The sequence below is a fragment of the Protopterus annectens genome, chromosome 9.part0 (genome assembly GCF_019279795.1).
Source record: "Protopterus annectens isolate FY-2018-M chromosome 9.part0, PAN1.0, whole genome shotgun sequence".
NCBI lineage: Eukaryota > Metazoa > Chordata > Ceratodontiformes > Protopteridae > Protopterus > Protopterus annectens.
Window position 1 is genome coordinate 839,309,169 of NC_056743.1, and position 26,849 is coordinate 839,336,017.

The window sequence follows — 26,849 nt, forward strand, 5'->3', positions numbered from 1 at the left end:
AGTCTCTTTAACAAAGGACTAGCCCATTCCATTTCTTCTATTTTTTCCAAAATCTTATTTTTTTGATAAACAGTAAAGCAGAGTCTAAGTCATCGAAAATTTTAGGACCATCAGGAAGGAAGATTTTGAGCTTGGCAGGAAACAGAAGGTATGTTTTAAACTGTGCTTTTTTAAGCTCCCTTATTAGTGGCAGAAAAACTTTTCTTTTAGCTAATACCATGGAAGAATAGTCATTGTCAAAACGCACAGTTGTTTCATTAATCTTAACAGGAGCTTTAGCCCAAGCAGATTTAAGAACCATCTCTTTATCAAATGATGATAGAAATCTAACTATAACTGATCTAGGATAGTTTTGTTAGAGTTAGTATTAGCTATAGATCTATGTGCTCTTTCGATACCAAAAGAGAATGCTTCTGGTAAATCTAAAGTTTTAGGGAGCCATGTTGTTAAAAAGAAGTAATATTGTTACCTTCAATATTTTCTGGCAGTCCAAAAATCCTAATGTTATTGCGCCTAGATCTATTTTCCAGGTCATCCAGCTTTGTTTGTAAATGTGTATTTTGTTTCAGCAGAAACTCAATGTTGATTTCCTCTTCTTGTATTCTATTTTCCATGTCATTCACAGCTTCTTCTATGCCTGTCAGCTGGATCTTCTGTTGTTGCAGGTCCATATGTAACAAGTCTATTTGTTTTGTAGTTTTTTCTATGAAAGTGTCTATTTTAGTATCCATTTTATCCATCTTAGCAGTAAGTTGCTGGACTATAATTATCAGAGACTGAAGTTCTTTCTTGATGCTGGAGTCTTGAGAATTTGTCTTACTGGAACTCATTTCAGACTGATTAACTGACAGGAAAATTTCCAAAGTAATTTCTGACAGGAATATTATTAAGATTTCCTTTCTTTTTTAGATATAGTTCAAGAACTATATAAAACAAACATATTTAGAAAGAAAATTACTTCAAAAATTAATTTTTTAAGTAATTAATTCCTGTCAATGTAATGAAATTGGTGGAGCTGAAGAAATCTGCTGCTATCCTGTGTTCATCCTTGGCCACGCCCCAATGGACAGCCATTTCTAACTAAGATTTTGAGTTTAGGCTAGATCCTTTATATTGGGTTTCTCTAGTATTATATTGGGTACACATGGCTAGGGTTATATAAACTTTTGGGTCAGTAGCCTAGTAACCACCTATGAACCTGTCAAGTAACAAGAGTATTCTTGCTTTCAGTCATCTAAATTTTTAGAGATGATAATCTTACTTGAGTTAGCACACACACAAACTCCACTGCATTTTTTTTTCAAGATAACTGTTGCCATGTCCCTGAGAATTTGGTGGGGGGAGGTACTTAAGAGGAAGCAATCTCAGCTGCAAGTGGCCAAGAGTAATTATATGTAAACATAAATTTGCCATTACATAGTTGTAGTTCTTCCTGGATATACAAACAGAAGGCAAGCAAGGTACTCCCAACTCAAAATCAGACAACGTAAGTATAGTTCAGGCAGGGAGCAATCAGCAAAAAGTGTGCAGTGAATAATAACTACACATTTTACACTATGTTGCTTTCCCAAGTGGGCTCAAATCGACACAGTGGCATTGGAAACAGCACCAGTACCCATGTGGGTACAAATTCATTCACAATATCAATGCACGTATGACAATAATGGATAAGAAATTATTAGGTGGCTTACAATGGCACTGCAGCAGTTTAGAGACATTAGAAAGGTGCAAGATTATCTAGTTGTATGGCTCATAGCAGTAAAACAATATAGGGTACACACCCTGCTACTGTTAGACGCTGATTAAAACAAGTTGAACGCAGCATTACACCTGGCAAGCTATCAGCTGGCTGCACAAGGTCATGGGGAGGCAGTGCGAGATTTATGAGACAAACTCAAAAATATATGCCATTAGTAATACAACGGATTGTTTTTCATAGCCTGTAGCAGCCCTATGTGGATTGTGGAGCACTTAGCTGGTCAAATTAAGAATATTCTAAGGATAAATAGGAATAAACTATGACTGATGAAGAGGTGAAGAACCAGTGGCTGACTCCAGACTCAGGGGCCACAGAATGCAATGTAGTACAATGACTACAACATTACCAAACACTGTGCTTACAACATTGAAGTCCACTCACACAGTTTCATCATAGACTGGCAATTAAGAAGGAGCAGTTCTCTGCCATGAGAAGGGTACCCTGTTTTCCCAGCTTCAGGTGAGGCTGTACTGAAGAAAGCAGTGGAGTGATGAAGCTTGGACCCCAAACATATACCCACATTCAGTTAGATTCCACACTCATTTAGCATAGCAGCAGCTTCTCATGTAAAGTGGGCAAGGACTTTGTGGGAGAACATCAAGAAATCAGAAAGATGGAATTACAATGCTTATGAAAGATAACTGAAAAATAACCTCTTCTATGGGTAATAGGAAATTCACACCGGGGATTATTTCTGTGGTTCTGCTTGACAGGGGCACAGGAAAATAATTTTCTTGGGTGGCGAAAGCCAGGGTACCTTTTTGGCTAGGCTTGTATAGGCGCTAGGGCCAATAGCCTAGTACCTACCTTTGAACCACACCTAACATTGTTGTCTTTTATTTGCAGAACCTGGGTGTTACCTGTAAGACACATATTGTACCTTCCAATAATACCTTTTGTTGACTGGAGCTTCCTGCATGTATGTTTGATCGCCTGGTCCCTTGCTAGTGCTCTTCCATGTGAATGGAAACACCTGTCTTTATATGTATGTGTGTGTGTATTACCTCCTGCAACATGCTGACATTACCTGTGACCTATTGTAGTACAAAAGGTGTAACATGGAAAATGTGCGTTAAATGCAAAATTATCCTATTTACACTGATGCTACACCATTTTTGAGTTGTACACCCTTCCACAATCCTTACTGCTGCCTGCTATTCATGGTTATTCTTAAATCAAGGGTTCAAATGAAATTTTTGATATGTGCAGTTCTTGCTCTGTATGCCATTCTTCAGCAGACAGACTGCTGTCCATCCATACAGTACATGGCCCATTCTACCATGCTTGACCTATTACAGCTATGCAACATGCACACCACCATGAACACCCACAGCAAAAACTGTAATCTGTTATAGACACAGAAATGGCACATGGCTGGCATAACAGATTTCTATCCCAAGGAATCCTTTACTTATTGACTCAACTTCCTATGCATGTCAAGCAATCCTAGACATGGTCTGTATTCATTAATATTCTGAATGAATAGCCTGGAAATCATAAATTCTCTATGGGGTATATAGCATGGCGCTTCTTGACCATGAAGCTTAACTCACTCAACAGTGCTTGGGCTTAGCTGGCTATGCTTATTAATGGTCTTTTGAACTGCATGCCTAGTACATACCTATGAACTTATTAACATATATATATATATATATATATATATATATATATATATATATATATATATATATATATATATATATATACTTACCAATGTGCATGCTGCATATAGAATATACATGCAGACAAAAACATTAGTTTATTGATGAATGTATTTCTATAAGCCATCTCATTTGAATGTCATTATATGGTCATTAATATATACTACTGACCACACCAATTATCATACTACCATGATTGTGATACAGATATCTCTGAATTGCAAATACCCTGCCTGTCAACACTGACTGCATAGTTTAGCTTTACACACTGCTATTTTTCCTTTTAGAATACCCCCTACTGTGTTTTATATCCTGTAAGAGTACCAAACCTGTAAACAAACATTTAATTGTTTACTTCAGCACGTACCGTGGTGGTGCAGCGGTTAGCATTGGCACCTCACAGCAAGCGGTTCCCTGGTTCGATTCTCAGCTGGGGTGCCTTCTGTGCAGAGTATGCATGTCCTCCCTGTGGTTGCGTGGGTTTCCTCCGGTTTTCTCCCACATCCCAAAGACATGCTGTTGGTAGATTGGACACTCTAAATTTGCCCTAGGTGTGTGTGTGTATGTGCGCACCTTCTGTCGAAGGTTGGGCACCAGGCTGACAACTCGACACCGTAAAACTCTACTGCCAATCATGAGTGGACAGGTGATCCGCTGTGGCAACTCCTAACCGGGAAAAGGCCGAAAGAAGAAGCACGTAATGAAAATAACAAACAGATGTGTACTGTACTGTCCAAGGTACCATAAATTAAACTTAATTTCAGTCTGAAATCATTTATTTTTCCCCTTATTTCTGTATTCAGCTGTTTAATTGTTTGTGTACTTACTAATTGTAGCTTGATAACCATGCAAATGGGAGGCTGACTGACCCTTTTGAGTTACAACTGGTGCTCCATGGTGCAAGAGGTAAACCAAAAATTGTAAACAGAACAAAGAATCATACCGCTTTCAGAAGGAATGTCAAACAGTTGGGCAAAATGCAGAAGCGGAATTCAAGCAAGATGAATGTTGAACGAATATAAAAAATGGAAATTAGGTCAAACTGTAACTACACCTTTGCAGGCAAGAATGTCATTTTTGCTCATGCCTGAAATATGTGCATGTATCTACATATGTAAAATGTATAAATATAAATAAGCTGTTTAATAGAGTGGCTATGTTAAATATAAAAGTATCTCTCTATTGTTTGTTAGTTTTATGTACAGTGGTGTTCCTTGAACTAGTGAGCATTTATTATAGATGTTTTTCAGTGTAGTGATTCATAAGCAGTTTCTCTTTTTTCAACAAAATATCAAACTTGATTTCACTTGCGATTTAGATTGTTTCATTTTTGACCTGCTACATCGAAAATATCTGTCTATGCCTACATATGATAGTTATGAAAATGTCAAATAAATAAAACTATGACTTCACATGGAAGTTCCGTGTTTACTTGCTTGTTTACTTTATTATGTAAAATAAATGAAACTGAAATTTCACATGGAATATGTATGTCTCTTTACTTACTTATGTATGTATACAGTTGTACTGGCTAGTGATAATTAGGCACAAATAGTCTGTCTAGTCTATAAGAATATGCATGCAGTAAAAGCCGTTACTTTCTTGTGATTCCATGACATTTCAGTTATAACTCACCTCAGGCTTCGTGCCCACAGAGTGGCGCGCAGCTTACAGTCATCCCACTCCACAAGGGGGAATCCACTTTGTATCCCAGGAACTACCATCCCATCAGTCTGACGAGCCTAATCTGCAAGGCCATGGAACATATTATTATGGAACTTATAAACAAAGATATTGGCAACCTTCAAACACTGGACCCCATCAAGTTTGGGTTTGTGAAGGGCCGATCTTGCCTCCTGAACCTGATCTACTTCTTTAAATCGGTCTCCATAGCCGTGAACAAGGGTAAGGTGGTTCACACAGCCTACTTGGACCTCGACAAGGCTTTCGACACTATCCCCCACTCTGGAATCATAGATAAACTTACAAAGCTGGGCATTAAACCCTATATCACTCGATGGGTTGCAAACTGGCTTACTGACAGAACACACACTGGAAAAGTAGCCAGCTCCAAATCCAGCTCCAGACAAGTGACAAGTGTTGTACCACAGGGTTCTGTCCTGGGACCACTCTTGTTTGGCATCTACTTCTCTGAAGTACAGGCCAACACTAAGGGACTCTGGCTTACAAAGTCTGCAGATGACTACAAGCTGGAAGCCATTATTGAATCCCCAAATGATACGGATATACTACAAAAGGGCCTTACAGAAACAGATGTCTGGTGCCAGAGCCATGGGCTCAAGCTAAATGCCAAAAAATGTATAGTTGTCCCCTTTGGGAAAAACCATGAACCTGTGAATTAACACATAGGTGGCAGTACACTAAACACCAAAAGTGTGATAAGAGACCTAGGGGCACAGGTGGACAGTGGTCTCACCTTTGATAACCACATAGCCACAACAGTTAGAAAATCCTTCTATGTGGCACACCTCATCACTAAGGGCTTTTCATCTAGAAAAAAGGAGGTCAATGTCCCTCTGTACTCATTCCACATTAGACCCATTATAGAATACAATGCCCTGTTTGGTATGTACCTCACAAGACATCTGCAACAACTAGAAAGGCTGCAGAAATACCTCACAAAAAGAATCACAGGCCTAAAGCAGATGCCTTATGCTGACCATCTAAAGAAACTCCAGCTACACTCTGTCGCATATCGCCTACTCATAGGCAATCTCTGCCTAACATACAAGGCCATGTCAAATCCAGAGTTGCTGGACATGCTAATCCCAATCCCTCTGAGCCACATGCTCCAGGGATCTTAACCTTGTCATCACGATGAATAGAACATGCCAGAGGAATAGTTTCCTGACCCAGAGACTCCCGATACTCTGGAATAGGCTGCCCATATATGTCTTCAAGAGGAACCTTGATGACTGGATGGGAGATAGGAAATTCAGCCTGGGGATCACATCAGTAGTCCTGCTAGACAGGCGTCTAGGAATGTAAATATTTGTGGGAAGCGATAGCCATGTAATTGTTATGGCTAGGCTTGTATAGGCCCTAGGCCTGATAGCCTAGTACCTACCTATGAACCTATGAACTGAGGGCATACCTCTCAACCTTATAGTGCAGACAGAAAAGCCTTGATAGAAACATTTAAATAGCTAAAGTAGTTACCAAACTCCAAGATAAAAGAGTAGACAGTAACTTTACTAAAAAGTGTTACACAACTTCATTATGGTACAAGTAGAAGACAGAGTCCATATGACTCAAAGATGTCTAGTTACTCCACAGGAAATACCCTCTACCGCTTATCCACCTACTGTTAGTAATCAGGTTCTCACTGCCCTCTCCATAGCTAAACACACTACAGCAATGGGCCCTGATAACATCCAGGGATGCCTTCTAAATAGTTTGATACATGACATGTCAGGCCAACTAGAACCTCTATTCAGCCACAGTCTCCAGACAGGCTTTATCCTTAGGGAATACAGGACTGCAATGGTCATCCCTCTACATAAAGGTGGACCGTCAACAGACCCATAAGCTGGACTAGTCTTATATGCAAGGCCATGGAAAAAGTTATCATGGATCTAATAAATACATTGGAAATCTTCAAACACTGAACCCATCCCAGTTTAGTTTCGTCAAGGGTAGGTCACACATACTAAATCCAGTGCACTAATGTGAGAATGCCACTTGAACCATGGATGACTGGCAGAAAAGTTCATACGGCCTACCTCAACCTGGTAAAGGCATTCAACACACTGCCTCACTTAAATATTATAGACAATCTCAAAAATGTAGACATAAATCACTATGTAACCCGATGGATAGTCAAATGGCTCATGGAAAGGACACATGAAGTTAGGCTAGGGGAATACAGCTCCTCAACTAGGCCTGTTACTAGTGGTGTTCCACAGGACTAAGCACTTGGCCCTCTCCTGTTTGGAATACACTTCTCTGGCATCATAGCAAATATAGAGGGTCTTTGGGTTACCGAATCTGCAGATGACTGGAAGTTGGGTGCAATGACTGATTCCTCTAAAGATGTAAATATCCTTAAGGAGGGTCTGAGAGACAAGTAACTGGTGCCAGAAATATAGCCTAATACTCATTTCCAAAAAATGCATATGTGTACCCTTTGGGAAGTTGACCACCCCTGCAAATTACAACACTAATAACACTCTCCTAAAAGTAAGCACAATGGTAAGGGACTTGAGAACTCAGGTTGACAGTAACCTGAACTTTGATCACCATGTGTCCACGGTGGTGAGAAAATCCTTCTATGTGTGCCAAGTTATAACTTATGGCTTGGCATCCAGATCTAAGGAGATCATAATCCCACTATACTTAGCCCTCATTAGACCAGTAATCAAGTACACTGTACTCTTCAGCATGTACCTGACCAGGCATTCCTAACAACCATAGTGGCCACAGGGAATCCTCATTAAAAGAATACAGGGTGTAAAAAACATGTCTTATCTGGAAAACCCTAAACTCTTGTCCCTGTACTCAGTCTCCTACAGACTACCACAGGGCAATAAAACCTAGCCTAAAAGACCTTCTCAAATCTAGCCTTAATGGATATGCTGCACATTCACAAAACAAACAGCACAAGAATTGCCCAGTCTGAGGATCTAAAATTGTCTGTGACATAAGCAAAACATGTTGGAGGAACAGGTTTGTGTTTTTACCCTTTTTCTGGAAAAAGATTCTCCATTTATGTGAAACAAAGCTCTTCTTTAAGCTTATTCCAATAACATTTGGACCAATCGATGGGAAAGCATAAATTTACCCCTGCTTGTCACCTGTGGCTTTTATGGATGGCAGCAGCTTATAGTCTAAGGCACAGGCATACACGAAAATCTTTCTAGTCCTTGGGCACAGACAACTATGAAAACTGGGGCATGAATGGCTAGGCTTAAAAGGCTCTAGGGCCATTAGACTGATAACCTCCAATTAGGATTTATTCTGTTGAGTTGCAAATGCATGAAATTGCTTTCCTTACAAATTTGTGTAACAAGAACAAGTTTGAGTCCAGAAATACATACAATAAGCAAAATCAGCTATAGTGAAATGTAGGAAACATCGATACTAGTTAGCGATGAGCTTTTCTTTAAATAAACTATACTTTACTGGGTATGACACTGCTGTATACAATGTATTTTAGATAGCATATATCATGGACAGAAGTAGGTTAAAAAGTAAAAAAGACAACTGGGTACACAAGTCTCAGTATAAACAAGTGCCTCATCCACGTATGCACACAGTGAAAAACTGGCAGTGTAGAGTCTTCAAGACGCAGAAACATTCCAACAATGAGGCTAGGCCACATTCAGGGGAGGATACACCTACCACATTTTAGACAGAAGTAGTAGTCCACAATAAACAAGAGGCTGGAAAAGAGCCATAAAGATGATAGAGTGGAGTATTGAGGATAAGGAAGACATCATGTACTGTTACTATTATGCAAGAAGCCCAGAATTTCCAGATAGAACACATTCAAAATGATTAAGACAGAAACTGGTGGAAAGAAAAATACTTGCACAAAAAACTATCAAAACCTTCACATGTATTTTTGTGTTCATTTATACAACAGATCAGTGAAAACTATTGTATAGACAAAAATGTTGGGCCACTTGGAAGAATACGTAACCAAGGAAGTGCAAAAAATGTAAAGAACAAAGCCTACAGATTTTCAAAAGGTGTGAAAAATAAACATGGACATGGGAAAGAAAAAGAGATCTTATTTCTTGCAATGTTTGTGTAGAGGAGAAAGCCAAAATAGTCAATACCAGAAAGCATCTCCAAATATATTTGAAGAGAAATACAGGCAAAGTATCCAAGTATGGAAACTTTCACAACCCAAACAATAATATTACAAAGGGGGACTGTAAAACAGAAGATTAGTAAAGTAAAGGTAAAATTTACAGAAGCTGAAGTTATGAAATAATTCCAAAGTGAAGGATTTACCATAGGAAGTCTAACACACAAAGTAAGGAAAACAGAAGGGAAGACATATGGACATGAGAAAGTATCCCTGGGATTCAAGAAGCTCGGTGCAAGGACGGTTTTAGCCTTGCGCTGAACGTCCTCACTACAGATGGTGCAGCAGCTCCATATGAATATGTATGAGGGTGCGCCATCGCAACCTCGACGTGCACAGCAAACATGTGCAAGTGCAGGAGGCGTGTACAAGTGCTCTACGGAGGTGTAAACATGCCCCAACACTTGCAAAACCTACTATGCCTACCAGTAGAGCCCGCCCCTAATAGTAAGTCAATAATTCAGTGTCAGTGGATATGGAAATGTATGCTAAGCATACAAGAGTGTCCACGATCAGTGAAATAAAATCAAAATAGTAAACACACAAGCACATAGTGGAATGTTGAGCCCGGTCCCTAGAACTTTCACAATTAGATTTTCTGTCCCTGTGTCCCTATTATAAGCGGATTTTTTGGAATTCAGCAGTTTGGAGTTTTCTTTTTCGTTGGTATATATAAACACCAGTAAGCATATGTAAGTGTGTTTACGTGGGGTATGTATTGCTTTACAGACACACACACACACACACACACACACACACATATATATATATATATATATATATATATATATATATATATATATATATATATAGTTGCAGACATATACATATACATGTATGTATGTATATATATATATATATATATATATATACACACACATATATATATATATTATATATATATATATATATATATATATATACATATATATATATATATATATATATATATATATATATATATAGTTGCAAACATATACATATATCTGTGTGTGTGTGTGTGTGTGTGTGTGTGTGTGTGTGTGTGTGTGTGTGTGTGTGTGTGTGTGCGCGCGTAGATATACACAGATATACAGCTAAGATAGGAAGCAGCACACAAGAATGACATATGTTCACAGGCTATGCCAATGGAAGTGAGGAGCCCAAGCAAGAAAGATGAAACACGTACCATGACCTTCCACACCCCCTCAGCCAGACACGGGAAACATACACACAAACAATGTAGAGAGTCCACTGCTCCCCAGACCACAGGCAAGATACAACTGGGGGGTACACAGTGCACCCGTGAATTCTAATCTTGGAACACAGACAGGAGCGTTCCTTGCGGGGCACCGCAAAAATTGGCAAAACCAAAAGAAGGTGATAGACCGAACAATCTAGCTGGGGTGTATACATACTCGGAATACAAGGGTGAGAAACCCTGAAGACCATTGGGCTGACACAATTATAAGGAATGGGTCCCATGAAGTGGAGAGTGGGCAGCGTGTAGTGGTGTATCCAGGACAGACCAGGACCCAGAGTAAGGATGGGTGCTGTTCAGGAGGTGCAGCTGGGGGAATTATGGGTAGCTACTTATGGGTCTAGGTGTGCAGGTGTTGGCTGATGTGGGCCTATATGGACAGCCCTAGGGATGTAAGCGAATGTGTTCATTGGGCAGAGGCGTCACCCAATGAGCAGCCTCACCCACTACGAGTCCCACTGCAGCAAAGTGTAATCTATATGGCAAGGAATGGAATAACCAGATGTAGACGTATATATGTAGAGGTATGTGTGTGTATATCTACCCATAGCGACATACAGATAAGCCTCTCCCTCTCCATAGTACAAATGTATACATAGAGAGACAGAATACATATGCAGACACCCATAGACCCATATGTTGTGAGAGATGTAGTTATATATACACATATATATATATATATATATATATATATATATATATATATATATATATATATATATATATAGCAAAATATAAATATACATGTATGCATACATATACAGATATATCTGTATATACTAATGTAAATATATATGTGACTGTAAATATACACATGTATATAGCTAGGATACGATATAGCAGTAACGAGTAACATATGTTCACAGGCCATGCATATGGGAGTGAGGGGGTCCAATAAACAAACATGTAGCATCAACCCCCCACCCCCCCCACCTAGGCCAGTGAGACATACAGACACACAATAAAGGTAAACACACCACTGCTTCCCAGACCACCAGCAGGATACTACCAGTGGGAGAGACCTGCCAGGTCTAATCTTGAAACATAGACATCAATGTTCCTTGTGGGTCACCAAAATTTAATGATCGGAGGCAGGCCCGGTAATGACTTATCACACCAGGCTGTAGATGTACACGGAACAGTAGGTTGTGCAAGCCTAATAACCCATGGGTTGACACAACGTACGACATGTGTCCCAACATGGGGAGAGTGAGCAGTGTGTAGTGGTGTGTTTATATCCCACTTGCACCCACAGTAAGGATGAGTGCTGTAGAGGAGTGGCAGGTGGGGTATGCAATTATGGGCCTATTTGTGCAGGTGTTGGCTGGCGTAGTCATATTAAGACTGCCCAGGGATGTCAGTAATATTCCAAAATGGGCATAGCTGATGCCCATACCTCTCAACCCCTAAGAGCACATCCACTGGACAGGCCATAAACCATTGGGGGAACAAATAGGCACCATATCTCTGAACTGTCCCTGATTTCCAGGGACGTCCCTGATTTCAACTCAGTTTTTAACTCTGCCCCACTTAAACCCTCCTGAAACTAGTGACATTTGGAGGAAAGGTGGTGAATTACACGTAATGAATAATGACAACAATTAAGAGTTATAAACATCATTTACCTCAAAAATGTGTATGAATTCATATGCTCTGTGTCTGTCAATGTGTCAGGTTACTAGCACCAATAATTTAAATGTGTCCCCGGTGTTGTTATGCTGTGTCCCTGAATCAGTTTGTATATTTCCCCAATCGTATGAGAGGTCTGATAGGGACAGAAAGCACATATTCCACTGACAACCTTAGAAAGATGATAGAATATTAGGTATGCAGTAGCATGACTTGACTGAAGGATGTGGGTTCCAAAACCCAATTACTTGTTTGTATTGAAGAGTGTCATTTCCCATGTATTAGCCAGATGTGTGCAAATTGTAAGAGGAACACACCAATAATATGAATCAAACTCTGGACAGGCAGCGGATTCCATACAGTTGAATGGCATACTGTCGCCTAATGGGCAGCCATTCAAGATACTGTAGGCATGTATTCCAATGTAATAGGCATCGCAAGGTAACATCATAGTCCTCACTCCCACCCAGGGGTGTGAGTGTCAGATGCAAACACCAAATGCAGTGCATTTGCAAGTGCGGGAGAAAGCAGGTGTAAGCCTGCCTCGGCCACCGGTATGCAAGTATTACACTGGTAAAGCAATGTAGAGGCTAACTGAGTGTAAGAAACTGTAACCAGATGTTAGCATTGCTTAGCACCACGCAAAACCATGCACACCCACTCACAACTGCTTTAATGTGCCTTAATCACTCCGTATCCAATGGCCTTGTTCTGCCCTGCAACAAAATAAACGGCCTCTGCAAGGCCTGAAACCAGGACCCTGCACACACAGCTATTGTGATTTACCACTAAGCCATGGCAGATATACAGACATCGGACCTTATCACAAACATATCATACAATGCAGTCATTCAACAGTATAGCAAATGCATTCCATCATGTAGATGTATGTGTGAGTGCTTATGTCCAGATATAGACACACACATATATATAGATATATCAGGAACATCCCATGTGACAACAAAGCATTACAAAACAATGAAAAGGCAAACATCATCAATGCCTGTATTATGTAGTGGTTTTGTCCTATGTAATATCAAGACTCCCTCAGACAGACATGTGTCATTCATACACGCAAACATTTGTACATTGGCCATATACATCACTCTGTGCATGTTATTTACATTAACACAACAGTTCCTGTCCAATCATTGTGTGAGAACAGTACTCTTGCAAGGCACTGTGTGCGACATCATCATCATTATAAAGATAAATGGGGTAACCATAGAGGGACTGGTAGTGTTGTGTGTACAATGGGGTCGTCTGAATCACATGTACCTGGAACATTTAGGACTCGTGCATACTAGGATCGTGTGCCTGAGAGATAGGGGTGTGGGGACAACTGGAGTATGTTGTGATGCATATTAAAAGGGTTACATGTATCCATTGGACATGTGTGTGAAATGGACAGCTATGTATGGGGAAAATGTTGTTCTAGGAACCAATTGGCGTTTTGTTTCCGAAGGGTGAGAGTGGGATGTGGTGGAAGGAGAGTAGATAAGCTCGTGGATGATAGGTAGGGTAGGATGACAGACAAGACGGCATACAGGGTCAGTATATGACACACGTGGGGGGATACACCTCAGACATGGAGGGGTGTTTGGGATTCACAAGCCCATGAGCCCACAGATGGAAACAGTGGGACGGTGGTCCCCAGCCATGGGCAGCCACTACTGCACCAAAACAGCTGCAAAGGTGGCAGTGCTGGGGGCTGTCTAGGAGGGGCAGCATCACCCTGTAAATATGACACTCTGCCCTTGAACTGGCGTATCTGTCCTTGGAACCCCTTATTGAGCCCCCTACGCACCACATCCGGGGCTGTACGACAGCGGACATGTTCCTGTCTGGACCTGTTTCCAGGGGGGGACAAGCCCCATCCTCAGTGGCGGTACCACCAAAAGGTGGTGCAGAGCCAACAGAGGTGGTGGTCCAAGACTGGTCCCCAGATGTGCTGTTGCCCAATGCCATGGCCAGCTGAAGTGGGTCAGGAGGTTCTGTCGGGACCCCCATACAGCTTATGGTGTTGCAATTTAAAAACAGATATGGTGTAATAATCAGTCAACAGCATTCAGGATTATTTACAACAGCATGCATAGATATGACCATCAACCCAACACAACAGATGGTATACATTTGCAGAGGGAGCACAACAAATGCATATATACTGCATGACATCTGTACAAAGTGTAGAAGACTTGTGACTGCAGCTATGAACAGTGGCCCATTATTGGCATGTCACTGAGAACCCCAGACAGTGTCTGTCATACCACTGTTTCATGTGACATATGTCCAGTCAGGGATGAGATGGAAGTAACTCATCACTATCACCATGTACTGGCTACAATCCTCACACTATGCTCCTGTTGTTCACAGAAGTGTGTTCAGTGAGTAACACAGGAAACAAATTGTTCCAAATACTGACCAGTCCACAGATGTCCCTACAGATGGGGGTCCCTAACAAACAGAGCATTGTCTTGTCAGTTTTAAAACATGCAGAACAGCCATTACCACACACATGTTAAACAGGCAGTAGTCTCAATGAAGCATAGCTATACTTACATGCTGTAGTCATGTCTGACACATCACCCTTCTGTCTTTAAGCTATTTCCCACTGTGTATGTTGTTTGAGGAACATCCAGATATCATCTGTGATGCCATTCACCAAACACCAGATCCAGGTACCTCTCACAGCGACTGTCATGGGCAAACACCAACATGATGTTCCTAGATGTTGTACTGTGTTTTTCAAGCGAATGGCTATGGGAACATCATCACAGATGTTCTACATGCAGTCAGCTAGAGGAGGACTGCAATAGGTGCAGAGGCCATCACCTGATCATGACCATCACTTATAATACACAAGCCGCTGCTGAGCAGGTGTACACCTCCACATCCACCAGAGAGTGTGTGTGAGGGACAGACAGAGGCAAAGTACATCAGAGAAGGGCCTGGACACTAAAACCTAAGCATCGTCTGTCACACACCTACCAATACAGGGGTCATACCACTGACTGACTAGTCATTACTATTACAAGTGCATGGAGTTACTCCATGTGCCACAAAGCTGACATGTTGGTGTGCTGTAAGAAAATATATGTGTGCTGTTGAGCGACATCTGCAACAGACATATAGTAAACATTCATTAGGCATAGCACACATGGCTGTCCACATGAACAGATGTAATTGTCAACACAACCACACTCTCTAATGGACTCACATTGATGTTCTTTGCCAGGCCCACAAATACACTCCCAAACTACTTAGTTTGCCACACTGCAGTATTGCACAGGTACTACATGGACTACAGGGGATATCTGGATGTTCTATGGACTAGGGCATGTGAACATGTTTGACATCTGTCGGTATGCCAATGAGAGTTATACTGAGAGTGACTGTGGTTGGGATCATCATACCCCACATGCAGATACAAGGTGCCAGTACTGACATGCGTGTGTGCATTGCTTCATGGGTGTCTAGTTGTTGGCTGTGCAAGATGGCTGTACAAGGCTGGGTGAGGGGTAATGCTTGGCATCACGCCACCCAACAATGGTGTGCAGTGTGGTACAGGGGTGTAGTGTCTGCAATGTCCCACACAGATGGGTATTGTATGAACTGCCCTGACATCCTGGTTACCATTGTGTATGGCCATAGCTTTGCAATGCATGCCATGTCTGTGTTTGATTGTCCTTGACATGGACATTGCATGGGATGTGCATGTCCCACAATAATGTATAGTGACATGTACAGATGTACTTGGTTTGGCTGGCACATGTTGTGTACACAGACTGTTATCCTCTGATATGCCAATACTGGCCTGGTGTGGTAGAACCTGCTTATAGTCAGCAGGTTGACCCTGCACCTGCATTGATAGCATGATACAGGTATTCTCTGGTGTCAGTGGCATTGGTCCATACAGGGCACATGTGTAAGGCATTGTATGGCCTCTGTGGATCACATTTGTTGCAGGCATCCAGTGGGGAACATAGTGAAGGCACATTGTCCACAATTATGTGCCTATTGTACTGCTGTACAGGGTGCCATGCCCTCTGCAGCCCACTGCAACCACACTATGCCTACTATCTGTCATCAATGTGCAGTGTACTAGCAACATAGCGGGATATTCTAGGCAAGTGTAGGTGTGTATGACACATGGGTTCAGGACGTATTCCAGGTAATAGTAGGGTTGCTTACTTTGTTCACCAGGCCTTTTGCCAGATGTAGGGGTATGGCTTGCCAACATAGTCCCATGGCTGACTGACATCTGTACTCCTCGTGAGGTGGACATTGTGACATATAAGACAGACACCATATAGGAAAATGACAAAATCCGCTCCCCAACATGTCCAGTGGTTAGACACTAACAGCCACCTCCACACAGGCTCTGACAGTCAAACACACACACACACACACCTGCCATGTCCTGAAATAAAACCCCTACCTAACTAGTGTATCACACTACAGCAATACGCAGTTACAGCACGCGCTACAGAGGATACTGGGTTACAGCAGTCCTAGAGGTGTATTCCTAGGTGGGTGACATCAGCAGGATTCCCAAAGGTGGTCATGTGAATTGTACAGAGTGTGCATACTCTAAAAAGCATTGTTCTCAGGCAGACAGAGACACACACACACACACACACACACACACACACACACACACACACACACACACACACTTGGTCTTTCTTGGAATAGAACCCCTACCTAACTAGTTTATCACACTACAGCAATACGCAGTTACAGCACGCACTACAGAGAATACTGGGTTACAGTAGTCCTAGATGGGTAGCAAACTGGCTCACTGATGGAATCCACCTAATCAAAATATGGGAAGCCAACTAAAGCAGAAGAACCGTAATCAGCGGCATACCACATGGATCAGTCTTGGGGTCTCTGTTATTTGGGATATACTTCTCTGAGGTGCAGGCCAAAACCAGTGTGCTATGGCTGACCGAGTTTGCAGATGACTTCAAGCTGGGTGTGGTCATCAATTCCCCAAGTGGGTCTCAGCCAAACAAATGACTGGTTCCCGAAACATGGCCTCAAGTGGAATGCCAAAAGTTGCATCATCATCCCCTTTGGGGAGAGTGATGACCCCACCTGGGCAGCCAAGTGCCCTGGATTATGCAGAATGCTCTGCATTCAACGATAAGTGAAGCCACTGTTCAGCTGTTCCACAATGATCAGCTTTGGCTCCACAACACGGATTTTCATTGGTTTGTATACTTCAATTACTGCCAGTCAGCATCACGGTATACAAATCAATCAAATAGGTATGCTACTGTTCTGCACTGAACAGCATTGGTTGTGCTACACAGTGATTGGCTCATATTCTGCAATTACAATCAATCACCACCGCAGTATATGAACCAATCAAATAACTGTTTGTGAGATCTACCCTTTCAGAGCAAGTGGTACAAAACAGGACACATTTTCATGTCTACTTCACAAGTTTTGCAAAGACACCACAATACGGTTACTCATTCTTAATCGTGTTGTCTTTCATGGTGAAATCTCACTAAGCCACTTGATTTTTCTGTTATTGGGTACAGCTGTGCACTTTAGTTGTCACTCATAAAACATGCTCATGAAATGCTTAGCTTGGTATAATAGTTTGTAGCATATTCCAACCCATTTACAGGGTTAGAAATCTGCTCTGCTGCAAGCACCACTACTCTTCAATACTAATATACATACAGATAGAAGGGTACCTGGAAACAGGAATGAAAAAAGTAATGTCTACTTACAATCAAGTAGCTTTAGCTGAAAGAATGTTATGTAAGTATTTTATTATTTGTAGAGCTAAAAGCAAGGCCCAACTTTTAGCTGACTTTCTACCTCCTCCTAGCTCAGCCACTGTGGCTAAATGTCTGATATATTTTTTTTATTTCTTAATCATAAACCCTACTGGAATATACTGTCAATGCCTGCGGGCAAAGTACAACTACAGACCTCTCAGACACACACACACACACACACACACACACACACACACACACACACACACACACACACACACACACACACACACACACACACACACTTAAAAAGGTAATACATGGATGGTCATAGCAAAACAAAAAATATAGTTACCTGCTGTAACAATCTCCAAACACAAAAACAAAACTGGATCCCTACTTTGATGAATCTTTTCCACATCCACTAAACAAACAGCAAAATAAGTACTAGATCTAAAGAACTAAATTTTGTTTGCAACACAAACAGTACACATTGGACAGACAGCTATATATCTCTCAGAATTCCCATTTTCTGGAATAGGCTGTCCATGTATGTGAAAATGCCCATACTCTGTCATTATCTTATTATTTCATTCCCCTGATTTGCCTGAAAACTACATATTTTATGAGGATCACACCAAAAACATAAGACAAAAATTTGGACATTCTGCAAAATTCTGGGCAGCTGAGATGTATGACGAGGGTGACTTAGTGTGTGTGTGTGTGTGTGTATGTGCATGTGTCCATGCGTATAGTTTGGCTGAAAGGCCATGGTCATGGTCGAGGTACATTTTTTGAGCAGTGTGAAAATAGGGTGCTCCACATTTTGACTGTTTGCCACACATTGCTATGGTCTGTGTTCCACATTGGCCTCTTAGCAGGTTGAGACCTATGTATGGTCCCCACATATTATCACATTAATAACAATGTCCTAAGCACGCAATCAGTCATGAGGGATTTGGGCACCCAGGTTAATAGTAACCTGACTTTTGACCACCATGTTGCTTCCTTTGTACAGAAAGCTTTCTACATGGTGCACCTCATAAGTAAGGGCATCTCATCCAGGTACAAGAGGATCATAACATCCCTGTATTCTTTTCCCTTATAAGGCCAATTATTGAGTACAATGCCCCCTTCAGCATGTACCTCGCAAAATGCGTGCAGCAGCTGCAGAGATCACAGAGGTTCTTCACAAGAAGAATCCAGGGCCTCAAAGAGCTACCCTACACAGATGGGCTAAAAGCCCTGTCCCTCTACTCAGTTTCATACAGACTCCTCAGAGGTGACCTCTGTATGGCATACAAAGCAATCTCAGACCACACCTTGATGAGACTGCTGCATATCCGCAAGTCAAGCTCCACTCGAGTAGCCCACACATGCAATCTCAACCTGGTCTGTGACATCAATAGGACTTGGTGGGAGAGATTTGTGTCCCAGAGACTCCCCCATCTGTGGAATAGACTCCCTCTCCACATCAAGAAGAGTACCTCAATATCCCTTTTCAAGCGCAATCTGGATAACTGGATGGGAAACAGAAAATATACCCCTGGGATTCCACCTGTGTCCCTGCTGGACAGGGGCTTTGGGTGCGGACTTATCAAAACATGGGCTAAACTCAAGGCTAGGCTTATAAAGGCCTTAGGGCCAATAGCCTAGTAACTTCCTATGATCCTATAAACCAGGGGATGAAAGGTTAATAATAGCAGCCCAAGATGGTGGACTTACATACATATTAGTTTACAAAGTCCACTAAACATGTGTAAGAAGCAGACAAATGTAGGTTCTGTAAAAAAAAAGAACTAGAAGTAGTTGCATACCTTGCTGCTGGGTGTGGTACACACAGAGGGTCTATACACTGAAAGACACAATAGTGTAGCAAGACTGTTCCATTGAGGATTGTGCAAACACCACAATACAGAAGTAGGTGAGAAGCTTTGGGAACATGAACCACAAAGTATTACAGAGAATGATGAAGTGTGCATCAGACTGGATCAGCCATTGCCAACAGTCCAAAAAAGTAGGTACAGGAACACCAGTTATAGTAGTTCATTAAAAACAAAAAAGTAGCATTGATCATTGAAATTGCTGCACATTGCCTTTACAGTGTTTTACATAGAGCAAGACATAAAGTCATAAACTCTCAAGATTTGGAGGCAGAAATGAGAGCAATGTTGAGAAAAAATGCTGAGACAGTTCCAATAGCAGTAGTAGGAGAAATGGATTGAATAAAAAAAAAAAAATAAAGTAATTTTTAGATATGCTACCCATTAATGTAACTCCGTATGAATTGCAGGAATCAATTCTGGCCCTATTGTGGGTGCTACGAATAACACTTTTGGATTACAAAGATTAAAGCAATACTAATTTCATGAACTTTAACTATACCCTGACTTAGGAATGGGGTCCATTCTCAAAAAAAAAAACAAAACAAAACAATTATCCTTGTTTCCCGTCTTTCATGACCTAGAGTAGTCCAAATACAGGCTTTGCTGTATTCTGGACTTTTGGAAAGTTCCTCTGTTGCCCATTTCCTTTCTTGGATAAAGGGAGGCTTCTTTGTTCACCAGTGGCAGTGGGGAGCTTAGAGCAGCCTATCTATCCCTGGAGGAGTGTTCCCAGCACAGGAATCTGGTAGCCTATTGGCCGTTTTGGGCCAATTTCTAGCTCTTTCAAGTCCCCCTGTATAAAACCTGCTTTGGTGCAGTTTTTGCGCTTGTTACTACTCAGCCAAGCTCCTTGAGGTCCTGCAGAGTGGTGCTAGCAGCAGAGAGGCTAAAAGAGCGACTGCTAACCTGATAAAAGTGTTTTTTTTCCTGCTACTACCTGGGCGACTGTCCAATCGAGCTAAACTGCAAGTATTTCTGCTTTTTGAACTGTTTTAAACTGTTTAAAGTTGTTTTTGCACCTGCACTTTTAAAGTTTGTCCTGTTTGTTGCATTTACCTGTTGAGGCTACACACTCAAGTGCGCTAGCCTGTGTTACATATTTATTGCATTTTCCTACTGTTTGTTGCAAAAAAAGAAAAAAAAAACAAAACAATTATCCTTGTTTCCTGTCTTTCCTGACCTAGAGTAGTCCAAATACAGGCTTTGCTGTATTCTGGACTTTTCAAAAGTTCCTGTGTTGCCCATTTCCTTTCTTGGATACAGGGAGGCTTCTTTGTTCACCAGTGGCAGTGGGGAGCTTAGAGCAGTCTATCTATCCCTGGAGGAGTGTTCCCAGCACAAGAATCTGGTAGTCTATTGGCCGTTTTGGGCCAATTTCTAGCTCTTTCAAGTCCTCCTGTATAAAACCCACTTTAGCATGGTTTTGCACGATTTTGCGCATAGCTCAGCATCGGGCAGCGCCGCTTAATTGGGTCTAAACCATTCTCGGCTCCACAAAGTATGCTCTTCACTTTTCCCTTAGAACTGATCTAGTTCTCATAATAAACACCCTATTCCTACTCTAAAGCCTGGCACTTGCTCACTAAAGCAATTATATAGGTCAGCACTAAAAAATTAAAAGCACTACACCCTCACAAACTCCCCTTGAGTACCTTGTTCCCCATTGGCCCTTTTTTTCAATTATAAAGGAATTCCCAATACTATTCTAGCATGTCCAAAGGTCAGTTGTCAATCTCCTCTCCAGTCCAGCTGGTGATGGGAATCTTGAGGCAATGTTACAACTGCCTCATGTACACAAACAACCCTCTCCTCCTCCCAACAAATTCCAACACATGTGAGAGATGCAACCATATAGCCAAACTGGAGGCTAAGCTCTCTCAACTCAGTACTGGCATAACCAGTCAGGAGGAAAAGGAAACCACACTCACTACAATTCCAGTCTCACATAGACCTACGACGACAGCAAACCAAACACATAAACACACAAAAACATAATCGGAGGCTCTAAATAAAAATCTGCCTAAGCAGCAGAGACCTCTAAAGCAGACACGCAAGCAACCGCTACCCCAACACAAAACACGTGCAACATATAGCTCACAAAGCCAGTGTGCTGAACAGTCACAGCCGTTATGGATAAACAACACACCTGATACACTTGTAATAGGTGACTCTATCGTCAGGCACACTGACGTCCTGCTCACCAGGCTGAACAAAAGGAGAAGGTCAGGGTGAGCTGCCTGTCGGGCGCTAGGATCCACCACATAACACAAGCACTCAGGTCACTCCAAGGCAAGTACAAATATGACTCAGTCATTGTCCATGCTGGTGTGAATGACCTGAGACGTACCTCCCTGGACTACTTGAAAAGAGACATAGAGGAGCTCTTTCAGCATGTAGCCCAGGCCGGTATGACCTTGACCAGGCATAGCATCTTACCCTCACCAAGAATGATGCCACAATATGAAGACAAGATGATCAAGTTCAACAATTGGCTTAAGTATTGGTGTCATTTAAAGGGGATCCAATGCCTGTCAGCCTGGGATGACATGCTCGACAAGCCACGATGCTTCGCTTGGGATGGCTTGCACCTGTCACCCCTGGGCTTTTGGATATTGGCAAAGGCTCTTGCCACCTCCATACTGACTTTTTAGGCAAGGCTCAAAAGACAAACCCACCTCCATAGGTATCACAAGGGATAAGAAACTAAGAGTAATGCTACTCAACGCCAGAAGTCTAAACCTCAAGATGCAAGCACTCAAAACTCTCCTTAGCATGGAAAACATTGATATCTGTGCAGTAACAGAAACCTGGTTCAATTCTCCCGAGAGCACCCCAGCACTACCAAGTTATACCTCATACCACACTTTTTGGCCCCAAAACTTGGACCAAACCACAAAAGGATGGGGAGTATCAATATTCGTCAAAGATACCCACACCTCCGGGTTTGTAGCACAGCACGAAGCATCAGAGACTATCCATGTACAACAGTGGGTAAAACTGCCTTCCAGTTTATAGCCTGCTACAGACCACCCTCCCAAACCCAGGAACCCCACTCGGCCTTCCGGAGAACACTGGAAAATATGAAGGTCTCTCCAAACACCATTATATTGGGCGACTTCAACTACCCAAACATAAACTGGGAGCATTAGTCTAGCTCCAACGCCCTAGCCCAAAGGTTCCTAGAATTTATAAACTCAAATGCTATGGAACAACTTGTTACCATTCCCACAAGAGGGGAAAACATACTGGACCTGATCATCACCAACATGGGGACTCTATGCTCCAGACCAGAAGTGTATCCCTCACTGGTAAGATCAGACCATAAACTAATCTCACTGGATATTTACATCCTGACCCCACCCCCTGCCCAGAAAACCACATTCAAAAACTTCTTTAAAGCAAATTTCACACTCCTCAAAACCAAGGTGGAATCCTTCAAAGCCCCTGGGCCTGTGGAAAATATGGCCCAGACCACAGAATCCTTTATAAACACATTCTACGAACACCTTCAGGAATGCATGGATCATGCAATCCCAAATAAAACCAAGATCCAATCCTCCGAAGGCAGACGTCCTGTCTGGTGGACCCCAGCCATAAACAAACTATACAATAGAAGGAGGAAGCTACTATATGACAAAGCAAAATCCCAAAAAGGGAAGGCATCTCTGATCAGTATTAGCAAAAAACTATGGGCACTCATACAATTGTCTAAGGCCAGCTTAGAGAGAAAAATTGCACAGGACACTAAGGATAATCACAAGGCTTTCTTTAGTTATGTTAGGAACCTGGGTGGGAATTCCCAGATATGCTCAGAATTAGTCCAAAATGACAAAAAATACACCGAACCCACAGACATTGCCAACATCGTAGCTGACAGGTTCAGCGCAGACTTCTCCTCCCCTCCCCACCAAAAGGGCAAATATCTATCCCAGCAGAGTGCTGCCCCCCTGACATCTCAGATGCTCAGGTAAGAGCCGCCCTCTCCAAAGCAAAAAACACAACATCAATGGGACCAAACGGTGTCCCGGGCTGCGTCCTACATGAACTCCAAGAAGAGCTAAACCCAAACATAAAACTACTGTTTAGTCTCAGCCTTACTACAGGATATGTACCCAAAGAGTGGCATACAGCAACAGTGGTCCCTCTCCACAAAGGTGGTGCCTCAACGGATCCTGGAAACTATCATCCCATAAGCCTGACTAGCTTGGTCTGCAAAGCTATGGAAAGGATCATCATGGACCTTATAAATAAAGATATTGGGGACCTACAGACACTGGATCCTACCCAGTTTGGCTTTGTTAAGGGCAGATCCTGCCTCTTAAACCTGGTTGATTTCTTTGAAACAGTCACCAAGGCCATTGACGAGGGGATGGTGGTCCACACAGCCTACCTGGACCTCGCAAAAGCGTTCGATACAATACCCCACTCGGGCATAATAGATAAGCTCACCAGCTTAAATATAAACCCCTATGTCACTAGATGTGTTGCCAACTGGCTCAAGGACAGAACCCACACGGTTAGAATTGCTGGAGCCATGTCAGACTCCAAATCAGTTACAAGTGGCATCCCACAAGGCTCAGTCCTGGGACCTCTCTTGTTCGGTATATATTTCTCAGAGGTACAGGCCAACATGGAAGGACTGTGGCTGACCAAGTTCACAGATGACTGCAAACTGGGTGCCATAATCAATTCTCCAGCCAACACAAGCATCCTCCCAAAGGGCCTCATAGAAACAGACAACTGGTCCCAATGCCATGGCCTCAAGCTAAACACCAAAAAGTGTATATTCATCCCCTTTGGCAAAAACAAAGTGCCCACAAATTACCACATACGTGGTAATCCATTAAGTTCAGAAGAAGTAATTAGGGACCTGGGGACCCAAGTTGATAGCAATCTCGCATTTGACAACCACGTGGCCAAAGTGGTTAGATAAACATTTTATATAGCCCACCTAATCATGAAGGGATTCACATCTAGATCAGGGGAGGTCATCGTGCCTCTTTACTCATCCCTCATCAGGCCCATAATTGAGTACAATGCCCCTTTTGGGATGTCCCTTACCAGACACTTGCAGCAACTGGAAATACCCCAAAAGTACCTCACCAAGAGGATCAAAGGGCTCAAACAGATGCCATATGCTGCCCGGTTAAAGAAACTCCAGCTCTACTCAGTGGCATACTGCCTGCTCAGAGGCGATCTGTGCCTGATGTATAAAGCCATGTCCAACCTGGAATTAATGGACATGCTGCACCTCAGAAAATCCAAATCCCATCGAGCTACGCACTCGAGAGACTTGAACCTCAGCACTTAAATCAATAGGACATGCTGGAGGGACAAATTCATAACCCAGAGGCTCCCTTCACTCTGGAATAAAATCCCAGTCCAGTTTAGGCAGAGTCCCTCATTGACTCTCTTCAAGAGGAATCTTGATGAGTGGATGGGAGATTGTAGGTTTACCACGGGTATCACTTCTGTGTCACTTTTAGACAGAGGCACAGTATACTAACCTCGAAAAAGGGCATAGCAAAATTAATTTAAAATGGGTGGCAAAAGCCAAACACACCCTGGCTAGGCTTATAAATGCCCTAGGGCAGATAGCCTAGTATGAACCTATGAACCTATAATGGTATTAGAAACGCAACAGTTTTGGAGAAATTAAACCATACATCTGACGCATCTACTTAAATGGCATGTTTAGAAAACAATATGCAACATGTCCAAGTTCAATCCAGAGTTATGCAATACTACCCTATTGTCTTTTAACTGGAATACCCAAAAATCCTACCCTTACAGGATGCTTTAAATGAATTCAATGCAACTTCTAAATAGCCTTACAACCCCTGGAAGGAAGACACTAAAAGCAAATAATGCAATTTGGCTATGCCCAAAGAGTAGAATGCTAATGCATGATAAATAAAAAGTGTAGAAAGAGTGGTAGAAATACAAAACATCACAATATCTCACACTTCAGAATGCTCCACATCTGTAATAAAAAACAAATAAATGAAGGCAAAAAACCTATACCGAACAACACTCTGAACTATAGTTAACCCAACCCTATAAAGATTCCAGTAATCTATTAAAGACATCTGGCATCCTCGTCAAAAAATCAACCCTAATCCTTCTCCCAAAAACTTGTCACTCAAACCTGCAATAGAATTCATCTTTTATTTCATAGATAGTATAGTGTTCCTAACCAAGAATTCACACATCTAATCCTAACCCTGCCCAACAACCATATATCACTACATCCACTTTCACTTTCAAACCAGGTCCCTCATTTCATGTAAAACAACTCAAACTCAAACCATATTCAGCTTCAGCTGATGACCTTTCCAAGTTGGTACCCTAAAATAGCAGCCAATAGCATTGCCTGTCTCATCTCAATCCTTATAAATGTGTCAGTCTAGGAACCTCATGTTCCCTTTCTTTGGAAACAATCACACATTATATACACAAATTAGAAAATTCAACAGACATCACTAACCTTAGACCTAAAGTGATCCTAGGTTCATGGGAGAATAATAGCCCAATTGCCCCAAATTCAGAATCAAACTGTGTATTCCACACCTCCCATAAAACGAACACTCACCTCTAACCCTTATAGATACCGTTAATAAAGAAAGAGCTAATGACAAACTAGTCTCCCCCTTAATTCTATACTTGTCTAAAGCCTTCAACACATTTTGTCACACCAAAATCCTACTTCAACTGTCTATATTAGGTCTATCACAGAGCACCCTTCTATGATTCAAAAGTTACTTTTCCAATAGGTATCAGTCAGTACAATGGCACTCTGCCCTCTCTCCATACCTCTCAGTCATATCCATCAGATCAATACCCTCCCTTCAGTACTTCAAAACCATTCAGAAATAGTTCTTAGCCAAAATCTGTCTTGGTTTTTGTTCAACCTCAGGATAATGGTATTCCTAAATATGAAAAAGTTCCTAATCATACCTTTCACCTACTTACTTGCCCTTTCCACTCACGTCCTAACTTTATCTAGATAAAAAATAGACACCTACCCAGTTAGACTTTCCTGTTAGTCAAACTTCAGTAAACAAATTACATGTATGACCTTGTCCTTACAAATGCTGGTAATC